This window comes from Mus pahari, chromosome 5 (genome assembly GCF_900095145.1).
Source record: "Mus pahari chromosome 5, PAHARI_EIJ_v1.1, whole genome shotgun sequence".
NCBI lineage: Eukaryota > Metazoa > Chordata > Mammalia > Rodentia > Muridae > Mus > Mus pahari.
This window is the reverse complement of record NC_034594.1, coordinates 15361513-15388359: the sequence shown is the minus strand read 5'-3', so window position 1 is coordinate 15388359 and position 26847 is coordinate 15361513. Positions and strand designations below refer to the sequence as shown.

The 26847-nt window shown below is 46.6% G+C and overlaps 1 pseudogene; it reads left to right on the top strand.

The window, feature by feature from the left end:
- Nucleotides 1–1744: 1744 nt before the first annotated feature.
- Nucleotides 1745–15030, top strand: LOC110321378 (annotated as a pseudogene).
- The last annotated feature ends 11817 nt before the right edge of the window (nucleotides 15031–26847 follow it).

Sequence of the window (26847 nt, the reverse complement as noted above, 5' to 3'; positions counted from 1 at the left end):
AGGTTGCACTTAGATCTAATTTTACCCACGATATCTCCTGATGGTTTTTATGTGTAGTCATGGAGCCAAGCCTGAGATAGCTGCCACCCATGTGAACACAGATAAGAGTCAGTTTGTTACATGTCTGAATGCAAGTGTGACAGTATGTGCTCTTAATGGAGATTGTGGTGTATGTGTGTGTGCGTGTTGGGTTGTGTGGTGTGTGTGTGTATGGTGTACATGGTGCATGGTGTGTGTATATGTGCACATGGTGCATGGTGTGTGTATATGTGCATGTGTGGTGTGTGTATGTATGGTTGTGTTATATATGATATATGGGTGGCTTAGTCAGGGTTTGTATTCCTGCACAAAACATCATGGCCCAGAAGCAAGTTGGAGAGGAAAGGGTTTATTCAGCTTATACTTCCACATTGCTGTTTATCACCAAAGGAATTTAAGACAGGAACTTAACATGACAGGAACCTGGAAGCAGGAGCTGATGCAGAGGCCATAAAGGAGCACTGCTTACTGACTTGCTTCCCCTGGCTTGTTCAGCCTGCTTTCTGGTAGAACCCAGGACCACCAGCCCAGGGATGGCACCACTCACAATGGGCTGGGCCCTCTCCTCTTGATCACTAAAATGCCTTTCAGCTGGATCTCATGGAGGCATTTCCTCAAGGGAAGCTCCTTTCTCTGTGATAACTCCAACTTGTGTCGGGTTGACACACAAAAGCAGCCAGTTCAGTGGGGTTAATGTAATATAGGTATGGCCTGTGTGCATATGTGCATGTGTGGTGTGTGCATGTGTGGTTACACACATTAATAAAGGAATGCTCATGTGTGTGTGTGTGTGTGTGTGTGTGTGTGTGTGTGTGTGTATGATGTTGTGTTCTCTATAGAATAAGCCTGAGGGCTGGAGGGGAGAGGGAAAGAATCCATGTTTACACCATCTAAGGAAACCCCACTGTGTCCGCAGGTTGGACTGTGGCAGCTCACACGCACCCTCTTAACCACTCATCCTTGCTTGGTTTGGTGAGTCTGCCTCCACCAGTGGAGATGGCAAAGCCTCCCTGGGCTGGGAGCCAGAACAGGTGGAGGTGGGTGTATCTGGATGTGGCTGAGCCCTGGTTGTCATGCCTGTAACTCCCTCCCTTCGATCCTGCCTAGACCTGTTCTTGACAGAGGAGAGAACATGGGATTCTACTCATCTTCAAGATTCAAACATGGCTCTCAGAAGCTGTTTGGCCTACCATGAAACACCAAGAGGAGGTTTGGACAAAAGGGCTATCACCCCAAATATCTCTATGCACTAAGACCTGCTAGAGACCTTTATCCATGGGTTCTTGAAAGACAAGAGGTCCCTTTGACACAAAAGGAGAATGGAATGCTGTGTTCCTTATATGTCCCTTTACTGTGTGTCCTCAAGCAGTCACCTAAACTCTCTTAATCCCTAAAACCAGGTGAAAGAGCCTCCCGTGGTTAAAAGTTGAGAGGATTAAATGAGGAAAATGGGCATCTGGCAAGGTGTCTGCTGCAAGCAGCTTCCTCTCTGTGACGTTCATATTGACTGAGCGTTTGAGTGAATAGAGAATCACACAGGGAAGAAACCTCGAAGCACGTACCTGAGGGACCTGAGGGACCTGAGGGACCTGAGGGACCTGAGGGACCTGAGGGACCTGAGGGACCTGAGGGGGTTCTTAGAGTTGTATAAATAAAAAGGAGGACATAAGCTGAGCACCTGAATTTACCTTCTTCCTGACTGAGGATGCAGTGTGACCCGCTGCTTGACACTCCTGCTGCAGTGATGCAGTGTGACCCGCTGCTTGACACTCCTGCTGCAGTGATGCAGTGTGACCTGCTGCTTCACACTCCTGCTGCAGTGATGCAGTGTGACCCGCTGCTTCATACACCTGCTACAGTGATGCAGTGTGACCCACTGCTTCACACTCCTGCTGCAGTGATGCAGTGTAACCTGCTGCCTCACACTCCTGCTGCAGTGATGCAATGTGACCCACTGCTTCACACTCCTGCTGCAGTGATGCAGTGTAACCTGCTGCCTCATGGTCCTGCTGCTGTGACTTTCTGCCACGATGCACCATACTCTCAAAGTGTGAGCCAGAATAAATCCTCCTTTGTGTTGGTTGGGTCAGGTGTTTGATCACAGTAAAGGAAAGTGTAAGTGATTGTCCTTTTCCCTGGAATGTGGAGCTCTGGGGTAAGATGAAACCAGTCCTTTGCCTGGAAAGTAGTCAGGAGATTTTGCATAGGGGTTCCAATCTCTCCACAATCTTGCCAACACTATTCATTTTCTTTCCTTCCCCTTCCTTCTGTGTGTGTGTGTGTGTGTGTGTGTGTGTGTCTTACTTGTAGCCATCCCCTGGTTGTGAAGCAGTACTATTTCGGAAGCTTCAGTTTCTAGGTGATAAATAGCATTGAGCATCTTTTTATGTATTTCAGATACTTTAACACCTTCTTAGGAGACATGTCTATTTTCTTTTCTTGCTTTTCAGCTGTTCATTTCTTTGCTAGTTTTTGGATGGAACTGTGTGATTTCATTGTAAAGTTGTGAGATTTTGAGAAGCCTGTGCTCTGAAAGTATAGCACACAGCAGACACCTGGGCTGCAAATGTTCCCTCCTCTGTGATAGGTGAATAGGTTGAGACATTAGTGCTTTCATTTTAATGAAGTTCAGCTTATCCAATATTTCTTTCATTGTCTGTGCTTTTGGTCTAATGGCTGAAAAATGACCATTAAACCAAATATCATGTAATTTCCACTGCCTTTCCTTCTAGGCATAAACTAAATGACTTATATTTAGGCAATGAGTTCATTTTTTATGTCCTTTCTCCCATTTGTCCTTAATGTGCTCTCCCACGTGTGTCCCTGGTTTTGTACTTATGTAAATGAGACCTCCCCAGGAGTCCTTTGGGAGTGCAATGCACCTCCTCAGGGGTCATACTTTGTACCCCGTCTTTACAGACCCACTAGCCTTGAGCCCCATAATTCTAGGAACTAAGTGGGATGGTGGGTGTGTTTTTTCCTTCATTGCTGGGACAAAATGCCCCAGCTAAAGAGAACCAAGAGAGGTGTTTCTCTTGACTCACGGAGAATGCACTTTATCATGTCAGGGAGACCACAGCAACATGAATGTGAAGCAGCTGGTCACGTTGCATCCACAGCCAATCAGGAGAGAGCTGTGAACCTTCCCACCCTGTTAGCTTTCCCCTCTTAACCATTCTGTTCACTCGTGGGTTGCACTGATTACCGTTAAATTGGATCTCTCTATCTCTATAATCACAATCTAGAGACTCCCTCACAGGTGAACTGAGAGGTTAGTCTTATCTAAATAATCTCTCACAGGTGTGTGTCTAGGTTTGCCTTCTGGGTGATTCTGAGTCCTACCAAGTTGACAATCAATATTAACCATCACACTGAGCATGGATCTTGAAGAAAATCAGTGCTGTCTTGCATGACGTCTTAGGGAAGACAGCACCTATTTCTCGAGGCAGCAAACTCCCTCGGATGGGATGAAACACCCACTGCCTCTGGGGAGGTGATAGTCAGTGCTCAAACTTCCTCTCAGGGGTGTTTTATGGAAAGACAAGCAGAACTTCCAGGAGCCATGTTTGAATCTTGAAGGTGGATAGAATTCCAGGCTCTCTCTCTCTCTCTCTCTCTCTCTCTCTCTCTCTCTCTCTCTCTCTCTCTCTGCAGAGAACAGATCTAAGCAGGATCTAATGGAAGGAGCCGCAGGCACAGCAGTCAGCCATGGTGTGTCCACATCCAGAGATACCTACATCCACTTGCCCCAGCTCCTGGGCCACGGAGGCGTTGCCATCTGTACTGGTGAAGTCAGTCCCACCCCATACCAAGCAAGGGTGGCGAGTAGTGAGAGGAGCCCCCTGAGCTGCCACAGCTAAGACTGAAAACAGTAGGACTTCCTTGGAGCTCATCAATTGGCCATCCAGTGAGCTCTTGGGATGTATCTTTCTCTTTCTCATCTCCCCCAGGGCTGAGATTATAGACATCTGCTATCATGCCTGGCTTTTATCTGGGTGCTTGGGATCTAAATCCCAGTCCTCCCATTTGCCTGGCAGGCACTTTACCAAGCAAGCCACCTCCTGTGCCCCAGTTAACCTATTTTCTGTATCTTGATAAAGAGCTGGTCCTCCCTGTCTTCATTACTAAGTAATGAAGATTTAACTCCAGTTTTTCTCCTAAGTGTCTTGTGGACTTTAGCTCCGATGGGTGTCATTAATCTAGAGTTATTTTATTTTATTTTATTTTTTGCACATGGTGTAAGATGGAGGATTCAAATGAATTCACTTCAGCATGAACATTAAGCTGTCCTTGTATGAATTGTCAGAGAAATTGAATAGACATGTCCCTCTCACTGAAAGCCATCTGACCATAGTCATAAAAGTTTTTATTCAGGAATCTCAGTTTATTTCACTGATCTACAAGTCTAATTTCTATCAAGTCTAAGGAGTGATTTTTTTTGATAACTTTACTGAATATAAAGATCACATAAGGTAATTTGTTTCTAAACACTAAGTCTTCTAATCCATGAGAGTGGATTGCTTCTAATCGTTCAATATTCTCAAGAGTTTACAACAGTATTTTATAGTTTATAATGCATATGTCTTTTACCTCCTTACAAGTCAGAGGGACACTGACCTGGCTCTCATTGCATTATTACCTTCCTTGCACTTTGAGAATGGTGATTTAAAACTAGAAATAAACCAAACATAAAAGAAAGTGCAAGGGAGATTTACTTAGCTTCAACCTGACGTAGCCGAAAACTCTCTGAGGGAGCCTCAACTGAGAGTTTGACTCAATCAGACTGGCCTGTGGACATGCTTATAAGGCATTTCCTTGATGGCTGATTGATATAGGGGTACTCAGCTCACCGTGGACAATCCATCCCTAGACAGGGGTCCTAGGCTAAATCAGAAAGGTATCTAAGCAGAGTTAGGAAGCAAGCCAGTAACAGCATTTCTCCATGGTTTCTGCTTCAGGTCTTTTTTTTTTTTTTTTCCTCCTGACCTCAGTTGGAAGTATAACTCAAATAAATGATTTCCTTCCCTGAGTTGCTTCTGGTTAGAATATATATCCCAGTGACAGAGAGAAAAATACTACAGAAATTACTACCAGGAGTGGGTTTTGTTGCAGCAACAGACCTGATCATGTTCTTATCTTTTGAAAGATTGTCGTGTGTTTGGAACTCTGAGCAGGAAAAGATATTGAGTGCCCAAGATTACTTGGATGCTCTAAGCAGGAGCTGGGAAGATAATAATGATGTGAGAAATGCAGCGAATATAGGTGTGACTTGTGACGTTTAAGAAGAAAATAAACACTCAATACTTAAAGTATTTGAATTAGAAGTCTCTGGTTGAGTTGAGCATGCTGACGCACACCTTGAACTCCAGTACTTGGGAGATGGAGGATGTCTGTGACTTTAAGACCAGCCTGATCTATACAACAAGGTTCAAGCCAGCTGGGGCTACACAGTGAGACCCTGCCACAAAATAAATAAATAAGTAAATAGATAAATAAAAAATGTAAAAAAAAAAATCCATGATTGTTAGTTATTTGGGGCTGAAAAACCAGCTGTGATTTTTTAAGAGATCAGCATCATTGAGGCAAAATATCTAGAAATAAAGGTAAAACCTTAATTTTGGGGGAAACTCCAAGATATTGGAGATACCACAACCCTAGGCAGCCTGGCAGTGGAAGAGACTTTGACATTCCAAAGTGTAAATTTTTTTTTCAAAAATATTATGGAAGTTTTAAAGCTAACTGTTTTATACTGTGATATTAATATAAAGTCTTAGAGATAAACAACAAAGGAAAGGCTATGCTTTAATAGTGATGTATTTATGAGTCAAATTGACAAGGAGTCAAATGTTTTGGTTAGTTTAGTGATCTCAGCACTTGGGGAGAGAGAGGCACTGTAGAGGTAGAGGAGATCAGGAACCCGAGGCCATCCTGAAATACACAAGGAGTTTGAGGCCAGCCTGGTCTACATGAATGTGCATGTGACACTATCCCCAGGGAGAAGTGAACAAATGTCTACTCACCCCAGATAGATCATTGAAAACAGAACAAAGTGCTGATTCCATAAACTCTTAACTCCATGAATCAAGGAGTTTATTGGGGTTGTTTAAAGGTCTGTGAATGAGGAGTTACTTACAAGTCACAGAAGTGACTCAAAGATAGCATCACTGAAGCCCACCCCTGCCTGAGTGACAGCCCGTGACAACTGGAAACCTGGCGTTCACAGCACATCATGCAGACAGACAAGGTCAGAGAGGTTCTTTAGCTGTCCTTGCTGCTTATATAACCTTGTGAGGGGGGAGACTTCCTGAATTTTTGAAGTTGCTCGTAATCCTTCTTTTAGAACTTTCTGGGCTTTCTTGAGCTTCCCTCTAGGGTGAAATGCTCCACTTCTAAGGAAATAGCTGCAGGACTCTGCATCCTTAATAAAGGAAATAAAGAAAATGACATTATTTGATATACACACTAGAGTTTTTTGAATGTGAATAGTCCTTATAGGCTCATACATTTGAGTGCTTGGTCCCTGGTTAGTGGAAGTGATTGGGAAGGATTAAGAGGTGTGGCCTTGTTGGAGCAGGTGTGTCACTACAGTGGCCTTGAGGTTTCAAAGGTGTACTCTAGGCCCAGTCTCTCTCTCTCCCTCTCCCTCTCCCTCTCTCCCTCTCCCTCTGTCCCTCTCTCTCTTTGTCTCTCTCTGTCTCTCTCTCTCCTGAAGATCAGGAGCTAAGCTTTCAGTCCCATGCCTCCCTGATGCCACACTTCCTGCTGTGATGATCATGGACTAACCTATCAGAAACTGTAAGAAGCCCCCAGTTAAATGCTTTCTTTTATTTATAGCAGTTGCCTGTGGTCATGTTGTCTCTTCACAGAAAACTCTCTTCACAGTAACTAAAATAAATAATAATAAAATTTTAAAATAATGAAAAGAAGGTGGAATTTAAATGTAAAGATAATCACATAACCCGCTGTTGGGTCAAAGCCCCAGGCCAGGCTGAGAAGGAGTTGGGGGGCCTGGGACTTTGCAGTGTTTCCAGGCTGGTGTAGGCAAGATCAGTAGCAGGCAGTAGACAGAGGGACAGAGAAGAGTCTAAATTGTCTCTCATGGTGGATCCCACAGAAAGTGGCCTGAGGGCAAGGGACATCTTTGGGAATATAGCACTCTAGCTCTGCACTTTTCTTCTACCGTACCCACATCCTTTGGGCGACTTCTTGATTCTCAGCATCTTGTCTTGCTGTGCTCGTGCCTCCCCACCCCCACCCCAGCCAGGCTACCTCTTAGGCAAGGGGATCAGGACCCATCACTGCTCATCCACAGCTCTCATTGTCTCTCCAGACAGTGTCCCCTTGCCCTGTACCGCCAGCTTTTGACTATTCTCCTCCTCCGCGTGGCTCTTCCAGGGAAGGTTGTCCACCTCCACATCCACGCTCAGAGCCAGGTATTGTTCTCTCTTAGGGAGGATATCACCGGTCTGCTAGCTCACAGCTGGGATGGGCTTGAGGGTGCTCAGTGAGCCTTGTAGCATGACAGCTGCGTCTCAGTGATAGCCTGCAGGACAGGGGAAGCCTCTAGAGGCTAAATATGGCTCCAGAGGAAGGCTCTGAAGGCTTCCAGAATGAGGGTGCTGCACCTGGTGGCACCCGTGGTTTGGGCTCTGGCAGCCCTTTGTGGTGGACACTGGGAGCAGAGAGCTGTCCCATGGTTCACAGTGAAGATGTTCCTTCTATATTTTCTATCACTCTATGGTAAGGTCATTGTATCTATCTGTCTGCTGAACAGCTGAGGCAGGGTTTTTTGTACACACATACACACATATACATACACATATACACATACACATATACATATACACATATACACACATATACATACACTCATACAACATACACATACAACACACACACATACATAAACACATGCACAGAGTTATACACACACATACACATATATATGTACATATATGCATACATACATACACACATACACATACATACACACAGATACACACACATATATACATATACATACACACATACATATATACATACATACACACAAGCACACAGAGATATACCCACACATACACATATATATGTACATATATGCATACATACATACACACATACACATACATACACACAGATACACACACATATATACATATACATACACACATACATATATACATACATACACACAAGCACACAGAGATATACCCACACATACACATATATATGTACATATATGCATACATACATACACACATACACATACATACACACAGATACACACACATATATACATATACATACACACATACATATATACATACATACACACAAGCACACAGAGATATACCCACACATACACATATATATGTATATATGCATACGTACATACATACATGCACACAGAGATATACACACAGATACACATGCAGATACATATACACATACATACACGCACATCATATTTTTTTTCTTTCTTTCTTTTCTTTTATTTTCTTTCTTTTTGTTCTTTTTTGAAGCAGGGTCTATCATAGCCCAGGCTAGCCTCAGACTCTCTATGTAGCTGAGTGTGACTTGATGACTTTGCACTTAGATCATGCCGCCTACACCTCCAAGGTTCTTGGCTTACAGGTCCGCACCACACCACACCCAGCTCTGTGAGGTGCTGAATGGAGAGCCAACCTAAGGCTTCCCGAACACGAGGCAAGCATTCTGCCAACTATGCAAGGTGGGGCTTTGTTAAACTTGAAAATCTGACAAGCACTTCTCAGAGTGGTTAGCTGGACTGTGTGAGCCATCTTGTCCTGGAGTGACACCCTTTCTGAAGGGCTCCCTGGGCTGCACACGCTCCCCTAATCTTACCCTATGAATCAGTTCCTACGCCTGCATTTGCAATTGCTAGAGTCTAGGTTGTGGCTACCCTACAATAGTTCACTCTCCTAGATGTCGCAAGTTTTCCTCCTCCAGGCCACAAAACAGGAGAGCATGTAAGTTCATGTTCTATGCAGTGAACTCATCCCAGTTAGGGCCAAAGGGGCCACAGAGAGCTGCATCTGGCCTCCGCCCCATGACACCTAATATCCCCTTCATTTCCGCTGGGCTACAGCGCCCTCGTGTGGCTGTCTGCGGCATAGCATCGACTGCTGACCAGACTGAAGAGGCTCAGACTCATCTGGGCGTGTCTTATTCTCAGAGCAGTTTACTGAGTGAGCTACTTTAACCAACTAAGTTGAGTCACCTTGGTGTCTGCAGCACCTTCAGACTCCAACAGTCAACTGCCCTGTACTGAGGGTCTGCCACGGCACAGACACTGCTGGTCGATAGAGTAACCAACTGCTTCCTGGTAATGCTGTGAGCCGTTTACGAAATGAGTCTTGGGAGACTGAGGTGTTTAAAATGGAGAAATACAGTCTCCGTGGCCAGTTGTTGACCTGCAGAAGGTAAGATAAGCAAAGACTGGGAAGTGCCAGTCATCAGGTTCAAGGAATATTTTCAGGTCCGCCAGGGCTCACTGGGGTTCCTAGAAAGGCCCCAGAGTGTGCACTTCTGACGTTTAGTGATAAGAACTATCATAACACCCCTGAGCACTGGCTTTCATGCTGAGTGATCACAGAGGGATTCTGCACAAAGAAATGGCCTGCTCTGCTCTTCACAGAAGACCTCACAAGATGGTGAGTATAGGGCTCATCTGCAGATCATGGTGACTGTCTGATTTGTGAAGTCCAGGGCTCTACAGGCCACTCCACAGCCGTCTCCCAAATTACTGATGGAGTTGGGACAGGAGGTCCGCTACCAATCAGCTGTGACTCTGACAAGCGCCTTGTGCCAGGTCGGGATGTTCTGGTCCTGGAAACAACCCTCACAAGATGGAAGAAAACAGGCTTTCTGAGTTGGCTGCTTGTCACTGAAAGTCTTAAGTGAGGTCACTGTGAAGTGTTTGCCACACAAGCATGGGGAACCAGTATGAACCCAGTGTGCCTTGCAGTCTCAGCACCGGGAAGGCAGAGATAGAAAGATTGTGGGGACTTGTGGGGACTTGACTAGCAAACTTCAGGGTCAGTGACAGACCCTGCTTCAATCAGTAAAGGTGGACACCCAAATGTTGAGATCTAACCTACACACACAGACATAGACACACAGACACAGACAGACAGACACACAGACAGACACACAGACACACACATGCATCACAGTCCTCCCCTCCCCACCCATAGCTCACACTCACAATAAACAATAAATACAAGAAAGCCAGGGAGCTTGTTCTGGGTCCTAATGCTCACTCTTTTAAGATAAGATGTGATAGAGAGAGAAATGGAAACACAAATTTGTTTAGTTTTGGACAAAATTGGGGAGGGTGAAAAACATGAACCCGTCTCTCTTCTCTGCAACAATGTTGCGACTTAGCAGAAAGGTAAACACACTTGCGGTGGCAGGAAGGTCTTCCTTCTGGCACTGGAGCATAAGATTTCCTGGAGGGATCCCATTTTGGCAGACAGGATAAGAAGGGGCCTAAAATGGCTCAGTCTGGGTCCTGGGATAGGGGGAGGGGGTCTGAGCTGAAACACCATGAATAATACATGAAAGAAACCGGTCTGCGAAAGACTGGACACTCTTCCTCACCCAGTGTGGTGGTTTGAATACGCTTGGCCCAGGAAGTGGCACTATTAGGAGGTACGGCCTTGCTGGGTTAGGTGTAGCCTTGTTGGAGGAAGCATGTCACTGTGGGGTGGGCTTTGAGACCCTCCTTCTAGCTGCCTGGAAGACAGTCCTTTTTTGTTTGCCTTTGAAACAAGATGTAGGACTCTCAGCTCCTCCTCCTACACCATGTCTGCCTGGATGCTGCCATGCTTCTTGCAGTGATGACAATGGGCTGAACTTCTGAATCTGTAAGCCAGCCCAACTAAACCATGTCCTTTATAAGAGTTGCTGTGGTCATGGTGTCTCTTGACGGTAACAGAAACCCTAACTGAGACACCTGGGTTCTTCTAAGAACAGTGGATGCCAAAGGCCCTCAAACTTCAAGCAGAAGAGAGGACAGTTACGGCAGGATTTGTTTCTGTTCACTAGTTCACTCTGGCTCTTGGGAATGCCCTTCCTTTCATAATGAGTTATCCCTGTTCTTATTTCTAATGGTTTCCTCTAAGAAACTTTTATTAATGAAACTGGGAACCAAAAAGGAAAGCCCCTGTTTCCCTGGTAACAATCCTAGGTCTCCAGTCAATAGACCAGCCAATTAAAATGTTCACATCTTTTAGAAGTTGTCTGTGAAATTTACTTTGCCTTGGTATATTTCAGTAAAGATCACCGTGATCTTGATGGCTTCGATGGCATATTGTCTTCCTGTCAACCACACTTTTGTTATGCCTGCTCTGATACCCAAGCCCCATGTTTTCCCTAAACTAAAAATTAAGGCTTTAAATCTCATTCGTGACTCAGTTAAACACTCACATAGCAGTTTCTATGTGCCACACACAGGTCTAACCCAGTTTATAATGGCAGTTTGTGGGATACGGAGGTGGGGCAGAGTGAGGCATCATCTCAGCTAAGTTTCCTAGTCCTGTGATAAAGCACAGTGACCAGAAGCAAACTGGGGAGATAAGGGTTTTATTTCAGCCTGCAACTCTCAGATTCCACTCCATCACTGAGGGAAGTCGGGGCAGGAACTGAAGCAGATGCCATGGAGGGATGCCATTTGATGGCTTGGTCCTTATAACTTGCTCAGTTTGCTCTGGACCACCTGCCCATAGGCCCATCTTTTGGTGGCATTTTCTCAATTGAGGTTCCCTCCTCCCAAATGACTCTATCTTACATCAGGTTGGGTCATACTTGGAATTCAACCGCATCTTGAAACAGTGTTCCCTTTACAGGCCTCCCCCCCCCCCCGCCAGTACAGAAAAAGTGGTGGGAGTGAGGAGCTATTCCTGTGACTTGAAAAGGAATCAAGTAATCTGAGAGGTGAAGCTCTCTACATAGGTAGTCTGGCTTCTGGTTAAAGGGTGTGACGATCCATCCAGAGTGACATGTGGCTCTTTAGAATGCCTTCTCTGCCATCTGCTGCTTCTGTTTCTTTACATCCATGCTGCGATCCTCATGATTTTAATTTTAGGCACTTTTTTTTTTCTATTATATGTCAGACCCAGAGGGCAGAGAAAGAAATAAAAAACAAAAACAAAAAACCAGGCCTGGATCAAGATGGGTAGGGATGTTGACAGAGCTGGGGACTTCTTCCTTAATGATCTCACCAGCCCCTTCCTCCCCCTGGGAGATCATTCTGGCTGCTCAGCGTCATCTCTATCACATCCCAGGGAACCTCAATCCTGTGGGACATGGAGTGACATTTGAATTCAGCATGCACAAAAAAGAAAGAAAGAAAGAAAGAAAGAAAGAGAGAGAGAGAGAGAGAGAGAGAGAGAGAGAGAGAGAGAGAGAGAGAGAGAGAGAGAGAGAGAGAGAGAGAGAGAGAGAGAGAGAAAACTGAGTGTATTGTTTAAAATGAGCAATTGGTTCTGGCTTGCAGGTTCAGAGGTTCAGTCCAGTATCATGAGTTAATGGAAAGGTGAGAACATGGCAGCATCCAGGCAGGCGTGGTGCAGGAGGAGCTGAGAGTTCTACCTCTTCGTCTGAAGGCTGCAAGGAGTTGTTTGCCTTGACTGAAGGTGTCCCCCACCCACCCATCCCCTGCAGGGTGGAAGTGGTTCATTTCTTAAGCTTGTGGGGGACACATGGGTCTCATTGTTAAATCTTTATAAGCTGGGCTATCTTTCTAATGGTACATTTTTAAACTCCATTTTTTTTTTTTGGTAATTTTATTTATTTACATTTCTTATGTTGTCCCCCTTCCCGGTCTTCCCTCTACAAATCCCATCTCCCCTCTCCTCTGCCTCTATGAGGGTGCTCCTCCACCCACCCACTCCCACATCACCTCTTTAGCATCCCCCTACACTGGGGCATCAAAGCCTCCACAGGACCAAGGGCCTCCCCTCCCACTGAAGCCAAACAAGACCACCTTCTGCTAGCTATGTAGCTGGAGCAGGGGGTCCCTCCGTGCATGCTCTGGTTGGTGGTGTAGACCCTGGGAGCTCGGAGGGCTTGGGTTAGCTGATGTTGTTCCTCCTAGGGGGCTGCTCCCTTCAGCTCCTTCAGTCCTTCCCCTAGCTCTTCCATTGGAGTCCTCAGTCTCAGTCCAGTGGTTGGCTGTACGTATCTACATCTGTATTAGTCAGGTGCTGGCATTTTCAGCTGGAGTGTGAGAGTTGTTCTCTACTGCTGTGTGAGTTTAAGAAAAGGTTCAGGCCCCTCACCTTCAAGAAGTCACCTTTGTCTGTCTCTGCACTGCCTGCAAGCTGCCCGGCTTGCTCCTAAGTGCGGGGGGGGGGGGGGGGGGGGGGGGGGGGGCGGACCTCCTGTGTGTTAGATCTCAGTCCAGATGCTGCCCGGGTGGTTCCCATCAGCAGCTGTCTTCCCACCCCCATAGCTGACTTCCTAATTCTCATTGACACAGGGAAATGGCAGACACCCCACTGAGAGCCTGTGTCTGGGCGACCTTTATCCTTTCTTTCCTTAAGAGTCTAACAGGCTTCCTAGGTACCCAGACTCTAGGAAATTGACAGGCACCTTCATATGACTCTATGATCCTCATTTTTCCCTTGTGGAAGTTTACCATGCTCCCCTAAGCACCTGGACCCCGAGCAATCAGGGGGTCCAGGTGGCAGGCACATCACATATGATGGGTACACACTGAGTAAAGGGCCATATCTTTCCCCTTTCCCCTGCACTACTGGGAATGAGAGACAAGCACACACGTGGACGATGTTAAGATAAATGCTAAGGTAAATGCGGGCAAAGGGGTGAGGTATCTTTGGCGGCCCGTGCCAGGGTATGCCACTAAGAAATTATGCCGTGCTAGCTATGTAGATCTAGGGTAAGGCTTTTCGGGGGAGGGGAGAGTGAAAGGCTGTGGGCAGACAGACAGGGAGACAAAGGAAATGGAAGCAGAGACAGAGATGGAGAGAGAGACAGACAGAGCAGGAAGGAGAGATAGAGACAGAGGTGAGGGCGAGATGGGGGAGGGGCTTTTATGTGCTACACCTGTTGGCCCTGGGCGATGACTTAAAGCTGCCTCTAGGTGCCTGAAGGCAGGACGGTGGGAATGCCTGATGGCCAACAGGTGGCATGGACTACCTCTGAAATCCTTGAGAGACCTGTTGTGTGAGCCTAAATTCTTCCCAGTGCTCCCACAGTTTGGGGTCCATTTAGCTTCATAGGCCTTCCATCTTGTACTAGTCTCCCTCTTGTACTAGGCTGAATCCTAAGAAACAGCTAGATTCCCAGAAACAGCTTCTGGACAGGACACTGATGCCAAGTGACAACGGAACCTCTAAGCGGCTTCGGAAGAAAGGAAAGAGAAAGCCTGCTTTGTTGCTTCGGGAATCCCAGCAGCAGGAAAGGCGAGCTTGTAGAAGAAGAAGATCAAAGTTCTCGCTGGAAGATGCTATTCCCCGAAGCGCCTTCACCTCAGCCTGGCGCACAGCCTGCCAACTGGCCAGCATATTCGGCCTCACACTGGATGAAATTCAGAGGAGCTCGGGGCAGACCTTCTCAGATGCGGATTCCTCGGACGCTGCCAGCAACTCCCGCTCTGCCTCCACCAGCCTTTCCTACGACTCCAGATGGACGGTAGTCAGGAGAAAGCTGGCAGCCAACGCGCACAGGACCCTGCGGGCAAAGCTGGAGGAGCACTTTGCCTCAGACGATGCAGAAGGAGCTGCGGGCCCTGAGCAACAGGATGAAGGCATCGGCAGCCACACACCTGAAAGCATGAGTGGAGACGATTCCTCCCAGTCCTACCTCAAGACGTGTATCACCCACTACTTCGGTGCAGCCGGGCGCTTGGCCTGCGGGGAAGAGTGTCAGTTGTTGGCGCGGAGGGTCACCCCAGAAGGCAAGGTTCAGTACCTCTTGGAATGGGAGGGGACTACCCCTTGCTGATTACCCCTCAGAGGCTGCCCAGTTCCCTGCAAACCAAAGGAGGGGGCAGAAGAGGCCACTGGGTCCCTCTTTTTTCCAGTCTCAGGGTGGTGGAGAGAAACGACATCTTGGCTGTGGCCCCTGCCTGCTTCCTGCCAGGCCTAGGCCTGTGTGCTGCTGCACCCGAGTCTCTGAGACCCCCTAACTGGCTCTCTCTCATTGTCTAGAGTACACTCCACACCCCTCAAACATTTTATTGGTTCCTCTGACCCCCTAGCTGTGACCCCGGATCTGAGGCCTGAATCTGTTTTTCATTGTCCCCAATTCTCCATCTTCTGCCCTCTGACCTCTCACCCCTTTCAGGTGTTTTGTGTGGGCACATGTCTTCCGCGCATGCGCATACGCTCATCTGTTCCCTCGCTGGGCATCCTTCACTGGATCCTCACTGGGACCACAGGGAGGGAAGGGAACCCTGGGGGTCTTCTACTTTCTCACTAGTACCCCTCATCCTGGAAGGGTAGGGATGCCTGAGAAAGTTTAGGATGCCTGGGACCCAGAGGCTGGGGAGTGATGAGCTGGGTCTCTGCGGAAGGGGCTGGGAGGGGAGACTAAGGGAGTCAGGGCCAAGGCTCCCAGAAGTTTGCCTGTCCCCAGCAACAACCCTTCACTGTTGTCGTGGACTGCGACCTGACCTTGCTGCATAGACGTGTTCTTAAACACATAGATGGGGAGGAAGACCAGGCCAGATTAAATCCCATCTCACACACTGTGTGTACAGACAAAACACCACCACGTATTCCCACCAGGGCCTCCTGGCCTCCATCCTTGGCCTCTTCCAGGGATACATGCTTCAGTTAAATGTGAGAACCAAACTCCTGCCTCCTCTGGCCTGTGGCCCAGCCTTGGCCCCACAGAGAAGCACAGAAGACCCCCCCCCTCCTGCATGGCTCCTGCCTCCTGGAGCTGATAATCACATTTGGGACAGGCTGGGGGTTTCCAAGGGCCCGAATCATTGGTTCCCTTCAGAAAGGAAGTCTTTGTCATCCATGGTACTAATTGAATTCTTAGAATGGACAAACTCAGCCGTGTCTGGAGGGATACCAAAACTAGGAGGTGGGCAGGGAGCCCTTATTTTGCCTGCAAAAACAAACTGACTCGCTCGGTTGGAAAAAATGGAAAGAAGCACCTTTGGGGTGGGAGGCAGAGGCATCAGACTGGGAGCAGCCTCCATGACGGCTGCTGTGGCTTCCAGATGGACCGCATGGTGTCGTCAGACTATGTCAGAGGCGCTGCTTTTTCCTATGACTGGGTCCCACTCCTTCTCACCTGCCCGTGAACATTAAGGGGGATCCCCGAGGTGGGTTAGATGGCCCTTGCCTGAAACCCCAGCCACCATAGTGCCTTGCAAAGGAAGCTCGCCTCTCACTAGACACAGCTACCCCCTTCCCTCTGCCTCCCCGTCTGGGCTCAGGCGGGGATACACAGATGGACACCGGGCCCAGTGGTCAGTCCCACAGCTGCTGCCACTGAGGTCCCCAAGTGGGGCCTGGCAGAGGGAGAGTTGTGAAGCCAACTCCCGGGCGAGCAGGCATGTGGGAACTGGGGTCAAATTGGTGGCTTCCTGTTGGCTTCAGTGAGCACGGCGACCTCCAGCACGTGGTTTCCAGGCCACTGGGGAAGCCAGAGAGGTAGGATGCTGTTTGTACATCTGCCCCTCCCCTGCTGTGTCCCAGAAGCTCTGGGCCTGAGGAGCAGGAAGGCAGGCGGGGTGCTCATCCCGTTGGGGATGCTAGCACAAGGCCTGACCAGGCCCCCGGACTCCCCACGGCAGCATTTCACACCTACAAGATTACTTGCCAAATGACGGTATAACCCTGTGCACCTTTGAAAAAGATTTTGGTTTTAAATCGCTGCTTTTAATAATATTCGTTATATTAAAGTTATAATTGAAGTGTCTGGTTTACAGAAACAAACGAAAACAAAACAACAAAAAAAAAACCCTGAACACCTCATCCTAACATGGGTTCCCCTTTTACCTTTATAAACCGCCATTTTCCTATGGGCCACACCTGTCTCCTCTTTAGGCAGAGGTAGCCCTTGTGTCTCTTCCCCACCCCCAGGATAAATACGTCTCCCCGCTCTCCCATGTTCCTTTCTCCTGTCTCCCTTGTCCTCGATCTCTTGTCTCTTATTCCCTGCCCTCTGTCCCTCTGGGGCAAATACATCTCCTTTATCTTGGGGGTCCTGAGTTAGTACACTGCCCTTCAGGAATGGCTGCTCTTCAGGAGTCTCTGTGTTCTCCTCCTGAATGACTTTCCTCTATGCTTATCATTACACATGAAGACAAAATAGGAGACTGTCTTCCGTGGCCTGTAACCCTCTTCTGGCAAACTCGATCTGGAGCTCATTTGCTGTGTGGCTAGCTCCAGTAGAGCAGCTGGACCAAACAAGGCTGGAGTGTGAACTTTTCCCGTGAAGGAGACACACCCCCTTGCTATGCAGGGTTGGGTGGGGGATGGGGTTCCCTCCTGGACCCCAGATTAGGCACAAACCACACCCCAACACGTGGTTTCAGAGGGAGATACTTTATTAAGGGGGAGGAAAAGTTAAAGTGTCTGCTTTCTGACTCTGGTAGAAAAACAGCAGCAAATGATCTAGCAGGGATCATTTTATAGAAGAGAAAAGGGGCTGGGCTCTCAGGCTGTGTTAGAATGGGCTAGGGTGTTGAGGCTTGTTTTGATTGAGCATTGTACTGGCTGGTTTTGTGTCAACTTGTCACAAACTAGAGTTATCACAGAGAAAGGACCTTCAGGTGAGGAAATGCCTCTATGAGATCCAGCTATAAGGCATTTTCCCAATTAGTGATCTAGGGGGGAGGGCCCCTTGTGGATGGGACCATCGCTGGGCTGGTAGTCTTGGGCTCTATAAGAGAGCAGGCTGAGCAAACCAGGGGAAGCAAGCCAGTAAAGAACATCCCTCCATGGCCTCTGCATCAGCTCCTGCTCCCTGTCCTGCTTGAGTTCCTGTCCTGACTTCCTTTGGTGATGAACAGCAGTGTGGAAGTGTAAGCCGAATAAACCTTTTCCTCCCCAACTTGCTTCTTGGTCATGATGTTTGTGCAGGAATAGAAACCCTAAGACAATCGTGTTAATTGGTTTTGATTGGGCATCTTTGTTAGGTGAACCAAAGGGGGATTTTGATTCCTAGACTTCAATACTTGATAGCTGGACCTTGGAAGTCAGCCTAAAGAGGAGGAAGTGGTCAAATAAGGGAATAGACCTTGGTGGCTGGCCTTAGGAATGTCATCTAACGGTTTTTAGCAAGGCAGAGGAAGTAAAGGAGAAGGGCAAGGCCTGCCCATGCCACGCTGGCCAGAGTCCATCCATACCCCAGATGGGGCATTACTGATGGGCAGAATATTTCTACCACAGTCCACCTTGAGGAACCAATGAGCTTGTTGGACTCGATATATAGGAGCACTCATTAGTGACACCACAGCATGTTTCCCCTCAGCATGAATGACAACTCCTAAATTACTTTACTCTGTGCTTATCATTAGATTACATGACGAAAGCTGGCCATCAGAGTCTATTCCCTTATTTGTACTCTTCCTCCTCCTGATGCTGACTGCCATAGCTGCATAGACGGAGTCTCCACTTCCACAGTCCATATACTATTAGCACCGCCCATGACCAGGAGGGCAGTTATGGCCGAATACACCGTTCTCTTGGAAGCAAGAAGGCCTGGAAGCAATGGGGGATAGAATCTCAGGTCAAGATCTCATGATCTTCTTCTCTCCTTCTGTGAGAGGTCAGAGGGTCTCTTGAGGGTGGTCCCAGCTGCTCCAGTGTGAAGATGGCAATGGTTGTTATGCACCAGGAACAGTGTTCCATCACAACAGCACATGTTGTGCACACCAAGTGTTGAAGAAGTGGACCTAAAAGCACTCTTTGAAAGATCTAGCAGGTATTCATATCCTCAGCATTGTAGAGTGGGTGAGCTTGTCTTCTCCTGGCTAGAGTAAAATGCTGAGCCACATATTAGAGGACACAGGCTAAGGAGCTCCAGGGGACACTACTGATCAAGTAAATATATATAAACATTGAAATAAAATGTTTGCATAATGTTTTTTTTTTCTCATGAGTGTAGTACCCCAAAGTTAGAAAATCCCTATATCTTGGGCTGGTGAGATGGCTCAGTGGGTAAGAGCGCCCGACTGCTCTTCCGAAGGTCCGGAGTTCAAATTCCAGCAACCACATGGTGGCTTATAACCATCCGTAACAAGATCTGACGCCCTCTTCTGGAGTGTCTGAAGACAGCTACAGTGTACTTACATATAATAAATAAATAAATCTTTAAAAAAAGAAAAGAAAAGAAAATCCCTATATCTTAACGAAGAAGACCAACATTCATATTAAAATGGGGCAAAGATTTGATGCTTCTTCAGGTGGTTACAAGCACACAAGAAGGCACTTAACTGTATGTGCATATTGAACCCTCCGGCAGCATGAGATAGCCTTCTTCCCGTTAGGAGAGCAAGGATAAGCGCTGGTGAGGATGCGGAGAAGTGAGATCTGTACACCCTACTGTTGAGCACACATGGCATTGCCAGTGATTTAGAAAATGGTTTAGGTATTCCTGAAAAAGCACTGAATTACCATCTGGTCCAGCAATTCCACCCTTCGCTATAAATATAAAAGAAATAAAAGCATACATTCACACAGAAACTGTATGTGTGTGTTCATAGCAGCATGGTGCATAGTAGAGGTGGAAGCCACTCAAATACCCACCAGCTCTTGAATAGGGGTCGTGCGGTGTGTCCATATAATGAAATATTATTCATCTATACAAAGGGATGAAACATTGATAAATGTGACATACATGAACCTTTAAAGCATCAAGCTGCCTGAAGGGAAATATTCACAAGAGATCATTTGCTATGAAATTCCATTTATATGAAATATCCAGAATAGGCAAATCCATAGGGACAAAAAGTAGTAGTGGTGGCTGCCGAGAGCTGGGGGGGAGAGGAGGGGGTCCTTTGGGGTGTGATGAAAAATGTTCTAAGATTAAGTGGACCATCACAATAGAAATGGATTTGTGGAGGTGAATACGGTTGCCCATCTTTGAATATTATACAGTGTGTATACTTGTCAGCATCACATGGTACCTCAGAAATACACACAATGGGATGTGCTAATTAAGAAAGTAAGCTTGGAGTCTGGAGGGATGGCCAGCAGTTAAGAGCACATGCTGCTCTTGCAGAGGAACTAAGTTTGGTTCCCAGCACCCACATCGGGCAGCTCATGGGCATCTACAATGAGCCTCTTTGAGCCCTTAGGAGCATCTGCATGGCTGAGGGACATCATAACTCAGAGTAGAGTACAAAGTATTTAATTGTCCACTCCAAAAGGATAAATTTTATAATATGTAAATTCTTTCTCAATGAGATAGGTCATTGTCTCTGTAGAGAAGGGTAGGGAACTATAATCTACCTCAGGTCATGGTATCTATAGACAGGGGCTGGTAGCTATGACCTTCCTCAACAAGATAGATCAGCTTCTCTGTAGAGATGGGTGGGTAACTATGATCTACCTCCATGAAATAGGTAATGGTCTCTGTAGAGAAGGCAGGTAACTCTGACACATCTTCCCACATCTTCCTTGTTACCCCATGCCTTATCATCCTCCTTATTCATTTTTCATTATCCCTCAGGCTGATGGCGGCAGGAGTTAGAGAAGTCTGCTTAGAGAAGCTTGGTGTATCTGTGAAATGAAGAAGTTCCTTCCCACATCAGCAAAGGGAGAAAAAGATGTATGCGCAGAATGCTATCCGTTATCTGTGAGGATCTGACTAGGTTCCTCTAGCCAGGCTTCTCACGGGTGTATTCAAAGCGTTCGCCTTTTATGTCTCTAATGCTATGCATATGTCATCTGTGCATCCATCAATCTCTCACACATTTATCCACTCATCCATCCACTTATACATCTATTCATCTCTTCATCCATCTCAATTCATCCAGCCACCACCCATCATCCACCCATTCATTCACATATCCATCCATCCATCCATCCATCCATCCATCCATCCATCCATCCATATATATATACATATATACACACATACCATTTATCGATTAAGACATTCAACATCCATTTGCGGGACACTGTTTTAGCCTGCTCCTGTTTGTCAGTAGTTAAGGGGCACTTTACTGTGTAGACATGTGCATATGACAATACACAAATATAGTGTGACGAGCATTGCGGCCGACTTTGAACAGCTATAAACAAAGTGAATGGTATTGGCAATGTGGCTTGTGTTGGGTTTAAGGTAGGGAACCAGAAAGCTTAGGATAAGACATAGAGTGTAAACAGGAAGAAACAGGCCCGCATGTGGGATGGGTGGAGGATGGATTGCTGTGATGTTGTTTAAAAGAGAGCAATGGTCCACAGGCAGAGTGAGCTTCACTTGGAGGCAATCACTGGACATGTCTCTGGGCCAGGCACAGTATTGGCAACTTGTCTATCTATAGTATCACAATTCTACCTAATATACCAGAGTTCTGATTTAAACTCTGTGTTAGAGGCTTTTTCTGGCTGAAGTGCCAGGGGGTAAATGTTTTAATTTTTCCAGGACTTAAGGCCTCATTTGCAAATGCTCTCCTTGACTCTGCTGTTATAGCAAGGACACATTCATACAGTACTGACAATGAATTGATGCGTTTGTGTTCCAATGAAATTTTATCAAGTAGGACCCCAAAATTCAAATGTTATAACTTCAAATGTGTCAGGAAATTATTTTTTTCAACCAGTTAAAAACATAAAAGCATGTGTGAAGGGACGGTAGCCAGCCTGAGCATGGCCAGCATGGCTCAGGCAGGCCTTGCCCTTCTCCTGCATTCCCTGGGCCTTGCTAAAACCATTAGAGCACCTTCCTAAAGCTAGCCACCAAGGTCTATTCCCTTATTTACCCACTTCCTTCTCCTGAGGCTGACTAGCAAGGTCCAGTTATCAAATTATTGAAGTCCAGCAATCAAAACTCCCCTTTGGCTCACCCAATTAATTAACATGGCCAATTAAAACAAAACACTTCATCCCAACACAGGTTCTCTCCCTTTACCTTTATAAACTGCCATTTCCTATGGGTCACATCGGTCTCCTTTATATCCAGAGGCAGTCCCCTGGGGCAAATACCCCTTTCTCATCTCCCTTATTCACTTCTGTCTTAGGGTTTTACTGTTGTGAACAGACACCATGACCAAGGCAACTCTTATAAGCACAACATTAGCTGGGATTAGTTCAGATATTCAGTCCAGTGGCATCAGGGCAGGAGTGTGGCAGCGTCTAGGCAGGCATGGTAAAGGAGGAGCCAAGAGGTCTACATCTTCATCTGTCGGCCTTTAAGAGAAGACTGCCTTCCAAGCAGCTAGGAAGTGAGTCTTAAAGCCCACACCCACAGTTACACACATCCTCCAAGGCCACACCTCCTAATAGTATTAGCATAAACAAACCATCACACCTTCCCCTTCTTCCTCATCCTCTATCTCCCGTCTTTGTCTCTTATTCCCTGCCCTTTGTTCCTCTGGGCAAATAAATCTCCTTTGTGCTGAGAACTTGGTCTTGGGGTGTCCTGAGCGGGTACCAATCCCTAACAATGTGAAGCTTACAAATCATATCAGGAAATGTTTCAAGGAGTCTGTTAAATCAAGCGCTCATTACATCAAAGCCCATCTGGCTTCCTTTGCTAATGTGGTGCCCAGGAGGCCTAGGGGATGAGAGAGAGAGAGAGAGAGAGAGAGAGAGAGAGAGAGAGAGAGAGAGAATATGTGAACAAGAAGATTGGTAGAGCAGAGAGCTTGTCAGGATGCAATGGCTTGGACAGCAGAAGCTAGAATTCCTTGACAGATTCTTCCCAGCATTCTTAGGGTCAGAGCTTGGCTACCCTAACAAGTCAATCAAATAAACAACGAATGGTTGAAAGCAGCAGAGGAGATGCTCTCAATATAATTACATTGGTTAAGAGGAAAAGAGAGGGACAGTGACCTCCATCTTTGGGATTTTGGCCTGAGCTCTATGTTTTACTAGAGATTGAGGGGTATCTAAGGAGTCCTGGTCAAGGTGTGGTCTTGCCATCATGAACCCATTGTTGTCTGGGCTTCTATCTTCCCTGCAGAGTCACCTGTTTGTCGAGTTGTCAGAACTGTGAAGGCAAGTCACTCTGCTGGCTGTTACAAGGCTCCAGCCTTCTCCTTCTGCCAGCATAAAATTCCTGGTCAGGGGATTCCAATTTGTTGATGTTCATTGCTTCAATAAGCCAATAGCCAAAGAGATGGGCACAGGTGTCCCTTTAGAATACCCTCATTCCTGCCAGGGTGGTTATAAAACAGGACATGGGAGTGATTTGGGGGGCAGACGCTAAGGTCATTTACTTCTTTTTTTTATATAGAGTTATTTATTATATGTAAGTATACTGTAGCTATCTTCAGACACTTCAGAAGAGGGAGTGGGATCTCATTATGGATGGTGTGAGCCACCACGTAGTTGCTGGGATTTGAACTCAGGACCTTCAGAAGAGCAGTCAGTGCTCTTACCCGCTGAACCATCTCTCCAGCCTGTGCAGACTTTAAATGAAGGCATGGTATTGATGTTGAGACATTCTGAACATGAAAGGGATAGCCTGTGGGATAGCCTGTGATAGCCTGTGGGATAGCCTTGAATCTGGGGCCTTGAATGCCATGGTGATAAGCTGGGGTTGGCTTTAAGTTCTTGATCTAGGGAACAACGTGGTGAAGCAGAAGTTTAAAGAGTTACTATTGATGGAGTTCAGACATTTAGGTGATATGCTTGTCTTGGTGCGTGTAGGTGGGTGTGAATAAGCTCTAGGTCACGTGGTGAAGCCCACAGCTATCTAAGGAAGACTGGAAGGTGGCCTGTGACCTCCTTTGGTATGTGTAGACAGAGGTCAATGTCATGTGTCTGATTTGGCTGAGCTTCAAGGACTCTCCCCTCTCTCCCTCTCCATGGATGGGATGACAAGAACACTGCTAACCCTAAGCACTGCATTAATTTTACAAGGAGAAAGCAACACTCAGCAACGCAGATGAATTATATTCAACTCACTCAACTGTGGGCTCCCCAAGGTGGGACTGCTGTGGATTTGACCAGACGATGGCAGCTACGTGTGTGTGTGTGTGTGTGTGTGTGTGTGTGTGTGTATGTGTGTGTGTGTTTCAGATCAAGATGTAGAACTCTCAGCTCCTCCTGCACCATGCCTGCCTGGATATTGCCATGTTCCCACCTTGATGATAATGGACTGTACCTCTGAACCTGTAAGCCAACTCCAATTAAATGTTGTTCTTATAAGAGTTGCATTGGTTTGGTCATAGTGTCCGGACTAAGACAGTAAGACATGGCCACTGGTTCTACTTTGCATTCCTTTGGAGCAGAGAGGAAAACTGGGCATGTTCCTGGAAGACTCCATATTTCTTTACCTTTCCCACAATTCCACGATTAGCCTGGTGTTCTTGTTGTCAGTCCTATGCCTGAGCCTAACAATGTCTGTAGCTGGACTTGCCTGCAATGCATTCGTTTTCCGTGGCGTGTTGACCATGTCCATCCTTCCCTGGCTGCTCACTGCAGCCTTCATGTCAGGACCCAGTTTGCTGGAACTTCACCCAGCATGCTATCACAACAATCAGTGTGGTGGGTTGGTTGGGTGATGCTCTACAATGAAGGAGAGAGTTGGTGGTCATGGGAATTGTTATTGAGTTTAAATTGATGTCCTTTTTGGCCTGAAGCTCACATTCTTCAGATCTGACATTGGGATGTGCATCTGTCAGAATACAGCACCAACTCACTGCAAAGCATCCGCACTTGTCTTTGCAAGTTGGATTTGCTCACCTTTGGCCTAAGATTAGCCTCCCAACTGTCACCTCAGTCAGCATTCTTGTTATAACTTCGTTCTCCTGAATAGAAACGGTATAAATACTCCCAGGCCTTAGGAAAATTACTTTACTTTTTCTTCCCATCTCCTTCTTGAACCTAATAACAAAAGTGAGATCCTCCGTCTTAGTCTTTATTCTTCTCCTGTGAGCAGCATAGATGCCTCTGTTTCCTTCCTTCTGCAAAGACACTGTTGAGTCAGGAGGTACCCGGGGGCACATACGCATAGAGGAACAGCCTGTGAGAGCAGCCAGAAGAGTGGCATCTTCGAGCAATGGAAAGAGACTTAAGGGGAAACCACCCTGCTGACATCTGACTGTGGACTTCCAGCTCCCAGAACAGAGGATAAACATATTCCTGTTGTTTAAGCTGCCTGGTCTATGGTATTTTGTTGCTGTAGCCTATGATAATACAATTACCCTGAATTTGTCCAAGAAGCTCATGGAAACCATGAGAAATAAATATTTCTTCTAGAAAGCATGGGTAATTAAGCAAACAAATAAAAAGAGCTCCCAGGGCTGGGAAGATGGCTCAGTTTATAAAGTGCTTGTTTGATTAACATGAGAACCTGAGTCTAGAACTTTGATATTCAAGTAAAAAAACAAAGCAAAAAGTCAAATATGGCAGCAGGAGTCTGTAATCCCAGCACTCAGGAGACAGAGACAGATCTTATGCGTGCTGGCCACCCCACTGTTGCTGAATTGATGAACTCAGACTCAGAGAGACCCTAAACCAAAAAATTAGATAAAGAGGGGTTGACAAATATACCTGACAATGTGTGGCCTCCACATGCGCATGCACACACACACACACACACACACACTCCACAAACAGAAAAGAAGAGCTCCTTTGACACTAAACAGATTGGTGACACAGGAGCTGGTGTGGCAGATTTAGTGGAGACCCTGCTTTTCAGCAGTCACCAACCCCTTGACCACTCACTCCCCACATCACACATGCCTGCACTGCCACGTGGCATTGCTATGATACTATATGATATTATAATATGGCTCATGTGTCCATGAGAAGAGGTGAGTCTATGGTTCATATGTATGTATGTGTATATCTATAGGTAGAGTGTTAGTGGGTAGGTGTGTGTGTGTGTGTGTGTGTGTGTGTGTATAAGAATGTGTCTGCATGTGTACAAGGATATATGTAAGAGAGTGTGTATATGTGTAAGAATGTGTAAGAATGTGTGTACATGTATAAGTGTGTGTAAGAGTGTGTACATGTGTACATCTGTGGGTAGAGCATTAGCTGGTAGGTGTGTGTGCATGAGTATATGTGTATATATAAGAGTGTGTTGTAAGAATGTGTGTGCATGTGTACATGTAAGAGTGTGTATATGTATACATCTGTGGGTAGAGCTGTTAGTATGTGTATGTGTGTGTGTAAAAATTTGTGTTTGTGTAAGTGTGTGTGTGTGTCTGTGTGTAAGAGGGGGACAGAGCAACCACAAGTGTTATCCTTGGGAATACTATCTTTTCTTTGAGACAGAGTCTTTTATTGGCCCATCGGGCAGGGGTGGCTGTTTAGTGAGCCCAGAGATCCGCTTATCTCTGCTTCTTCTGCAGTGCCATAACAATCACATATCATGCCCGGAATTTTACATGGGTTCTGGGAACTGAACCCAGGTCCTTGTGCTTGTAAGTCAAGAGCTTTATGAACTGAGCCATCTTCTCATCCCCTTGTTTTGTTTACTTTCCTGTTGTCCTGAGCTGGGGAAGCAGGAGGCTCTGGCTTCCTTCATTCCTGGGCTCTCCAAGCTTTATTGCTGTATCCAGAGGACACTCGAGGGCTGATGTACCTACTTCCACTGCCCCTCTGCAGAGGCTGGTTGTCCCCATGTCTGGGGGTCTTTGGGCTCAGGAGGAGACTTTACTTATCTTTGCCCTTT